We start from the raw sequence: 4499 nt of genomic DNA, 5'->3' as shown, positions 1-4499 counted from the left end.
CCACACACAGCCCCACACTGCGCTTGAGCCCCTTCCTCAGTCATCCCTGGGTGCCCCCATGCCTCCTGGGCAGGGCTGAAGCAGGCAGGTACCTCCACCCAACCCCAGCCCCTGAGAAACGTCTCCCAATCCCCCTGGAGAAAACCCTCCTGACAGACCCAGTCCGCCCCCTGATCCCTCCTCTGCCCGGGAGGCTCTCGTCATTCAGTCATTTACATGTGAGTGTGAACAAGCTGAGCTTGCCGTCTTGCTGAGACAGAGGGGCCTGTTCAGGGAAAGGCAGGTCCCCGGAGCAGGGAGGAGCTGGCATTTCCAGGAGAACCAGTCTGGGTGGGGCTCTGCATGGAAGCCTCAGATCTTCCAGAGACGCCCCAGAGGTGACGGGCAGAGTGACAGGGATGGACAGGGCTGCCACAGGACACTGCTGCTCCTTGCGACTCTTGGCTTTGCCCAGGGCTGGCTCTTTCCAGGGCTTTGCAAGCAGCAGCAGAGGCTACTCTTACTCTTGTCCCTGTGCCCCTGTGGATGGCAGTCATGGCCAGGGGACCCCAGCCAGTGCTTCTCTGAGATGTCTGTGTGAGCTGAGGGAAGTCAGCTCTGTCCTGCCCCAGGCCATCACTGACCACTCCTGGGCCTTGCTCCCAAATGTCTCCCCCAGTCCACTGCCTAACAAAGCTCCTCTGCTCCACGGTGGAAGCCCAGAGGATCATCTGGCTGGGAGGTGACTCTCCCTGGGTCTCTGGTATTTTTGTATAGTTGTGACCAGAGCCTTTGTTTCAGGTTGTCTTTTCAGGGACGCTTGTACAGCAGACATCCTTGGAAGAAAGAGAGAAGGTCTCACTCAGGAGCTCAGGACAGGTATGCTGACTGCCTGTTATAAAAGATTCGGGTTCTATGAGAACAGGGTCATCTCCTGCAATGCACACCCCTGCTTGCAGGGGTACCTCGCCCTCTTCACATCCCCCAACGGGAGCTGAGGCTCAGGAGCTGTGGTGCCCGGACATGCTGGCCCTGCCTCTGCGCTACCGGCGGTGATAAAGACCTTTGTGTCTGACCCAGGAGTCTCATGTCCTCTGCCTGCGTTCATGAAGCTGTGGGTGGCTACCTTGTTAGTTCTCAACGACCTGTGAAAGGAAAATAAATCTTGGGACCACAGTCACTAAGCCAAAGGGAAAAGTCATACTGGGAACTGTATCAGGCAAACCTGCTCCCATTTTATTCCCAAATAAGACAGCTACAGAGATTAAAAAAAAAAAAAAAAAAAAGCCACACATCTCACTCACGATTTGTGCACAAGGAAATTCCCTGTGGGGCTCAAGATCTTTCCCCTAGAGCAGTTGTGTGGGATTTCACCCTGGCAATGTGAGTGGACAGCTCACCTTCACAGGTGCAGACAAAGGACAGATCTCAGTCACCCCTCTGCTCCCCGAGACAAACGCGTATCTGACTGCTTCCTCTGCCCTGTTGTTTCACGGAGCCAGACTAAGGCACACGTGGCCCTTCCCCTACCCCCTCTCACATGTGGATTGTATTTTCAGTGAAAGGCTGATCAGAGACCTAGAATGCAACCCTCTGTTGCTCATCTACCTATTAACTGGAAGGCCCTGCTTCGAGTGGTCCCAAGTTGTCCTGCCTTTCTAGACCAAACCAATGTACGTCTTACACATATATATTTTAATATTTATTTATTTATTTATTTTGAGTTGGAGTCTTGCTCTGTTGCCCAGGCTGGAGTGCAGTGGTGCGATCTTGGCTCACGGCAACCTCCGCCTCTGCAGTTCAAGTGATTCTCCTGCCTCAGCCTCCCAAGTAACTGGGACTACAGGGGCACGCAGCCACACCCAGCTGATTTTTGCATTTTTAGTAGAGACTGGGTTTCTCCATATTGGCCAAGCTGGTCTGGAACGCCTGATCTCAGGTGATCTGCCCACCTCGGCCTCCCAAAGTGCTGGGATTACAGGCGTGAGCCACCGCGTCCGGCCGTCTTACATGTGTTGATGACGTGTCTTGTCTCCCTGAAATGTATGAAAAGAAGCTGCGCCCTGACTACTTTGGGCACATGTCATCAGGACCTCCTGAGGTGTGTCACAGGCACACCTTAACCTGGGCAAAATATGCCTTCTAAATTGATTGAGACTTGTCTCAGATACTTTTGGGTTCACGGACCGCAAAAACTTAGGCCTTTCCCAAGACTCAACCTCCTCGGGGTGCACAATGTCCTCCCATGGGTCTTCTCTTTAGCATGTGGGCATGTACAGGAGGGCCTCACGCACCCTTCATTCCAAGGTGCCAGGGAGTTCTTGCCTCCTGAGCTGGCTGGACAAGAGCTGAGTGCTGGGTGTCTGTCTGGGGAAGGGGTCGGGGTTCCAGAAGAGGACGTGGAGTCCAGGACACCAAGGAGACAACATCTGCTTCACAGTCTTGCTGACGGTCAGTGGACCCCACCCCGCGGCCCTTCACCAAGACAAAAGGGAGAACTGGCCGGGCATGGCGGCTCACGCCTGTAATCCCAGCAGTTTGGGAGACTGAGGCAGGCGGATCATTTGAGGGTCAGGAGTTTGAGACCAGCCTGGCCAACACGGTGAAACCCCATCTCTACTTACAATACAAAAATTAGCCAGGCATGGTGGTGGGCGCCTGTAATCCCAGCTACTCGGGAGGCTGAGGCAGGAGAATCGTTTGAACCCGGGAGGTGGAGTTTGCAGTGAGGTGAGATGGTGCCACTGCACTCCAACCTGGATGACAAAGCAAGACTCCGTCTCAAAACAAACATACAAACAAAGGAGGAGAACGGCTCCTGCTGGACGAGCCTCCTGGGTTCCAGTAGGGAGGAAGCTGTGGTTTGGAGCCCTGAGGTGGGCGCAGCCCCTGGTGCCAGCCTTGCCCACAGGGGTGAGCACTGCGGTACTGGACGTTACCCTGGAGTCTGTACGCCGTTTTCTAGTGCGTGTTTGCTACAAGCTACTTATCCTTGGAAATGCTGCTAAAACTTAATGTCCTTATTAAGCAAAACTTCTTAGATCTCCATAATGATGAATAAACAGCTTGATAAATGTTGGAAATATTTTAAGAAAGATAAAGGCCGTCCAGTGGCTCATGGCCAGATCTCTTTTATATACTGTTTATTATTTTTATTTTATTTTTGTTCTCTATAAGAAACCTGTAGGCCGGGCACGGTGGCTCACACCTGTATTCCCAGCACTTTGGGAGGCCGAGGTGGGTGGATCACGAAGTCAGGAGATTGAGACCATCCTAACTAACACGGTGAAACCTCGTCTCTACTAAAAATACAAAAAATTAGCTGGGCGTGATGGCGGGCGCCTGTAGTCCCAGCTGCTTAGGAGGCTGAGGCAGGAGAATGGCTTGAACCCAGGAGGTGGAGGTTACAGTGAGCCGAGATCGCACCACTGCACTTCAGCCTGGGCGACAGAGCAAGACTCCATCTCAAAAAAAAAAAAAGAAAAAGAAAAAAAGAAACAAAAAGAAACCTGTACATGTACAGATCTGTTTTAAATAACACTGAACCACAGATTTATTATTAAATCTTTTTTGTAAACAGAAAAGCCCCGAAATGTTTAGTATGATTCTATCACAGAAAATGATTTACTCTTATCATTATGGTGAGTCAACATTACTTAAAAACATGAAAAGAACACGTTATAGGACGAATACAGACTAACGTATGATTGTGAGAATTTCTGACAGTTCCCAGGAATTCTGATTTCTCCTTCCCCAGTCCTGACGGTGGAGCCGTGAGGAATCTGGGCTGACTTCAGGGTCCCGCCTGCCGGGAGCAAGAACAGCTCCTTCCCGAGGCAGTGAGCAGGTCACTGTTTCCTGCTGATCACCCGAAAGTGAACACCCAAAGCATGCAAGGAACACCTTTTGTTCCCAACAGGCCTGGAAAGAGCTCTGCCCAGCCTGCTGGGGAGGTGAGCTGTTCCTGCAACAACCTGTAAGCAAAGCGTCTCAGTAAAACAAGAGGTCACTTCATATTAAGGAAGGAGACCACTACTACTCCTGCTGCCCTCCTCCCCACACCTTGCCTAGTTCACAAGACAGGAGAAAAGAGAGAGAGAAACAAAAGTAAGATAAATAGCCAGACAACCTTGGCACCATCACCCGGCCCTAGAAGTTAAACAAAGTAATAATAATAACATCAACCCCTGGCCTAAACTACTTGTGTTATCTGTAAATTCCAGACACTGTATGAAAAAAGCATTGTAAAACTTTCTGTTCTGTTAGCTGATGCATGTAGCCCCCAGTCATGTTTCCCACGCTTGCTCGATTTATCACGACCCTTTCACGTGGACCCCTTAAAGTTGTAAGCCTTTAAAAAGGCCAAGTATTTCTTTCTCGGGGAGCTCGGCTCTTAAGACGCGAGTCTGCTGACGCTCCCGGCCGAATAAAAAACCTCTTCCTTCTTTAATCCGGTTTGTCTGCGGCTCGTCCTGCTACAATATAGCTTCCTGTGTGGACAGCTGCATTTTGTTTGTTTG

This window comes from Mandrillus leucophaeus, unplaced genomic scaffold, assembly GCF_000951045.1.
Source record: "Mandrillus leucophaeus isolate KB7577 unplaced genomic scaffold, Mleu.le_1.0 Scaffold134, whole genome shotgun sequence".
Taxonomy (NCBI): Eukaryota; Metazoa; Chordata; class Mammalia; order Primates; family Cercopithecidae; genus Mandrillus; species Mandrillus leucophaeus.
The sequence above is the reverse complement of the archived record's forward strand: the minus strand, read 5'-3'. Positions refer to the sequence as shown.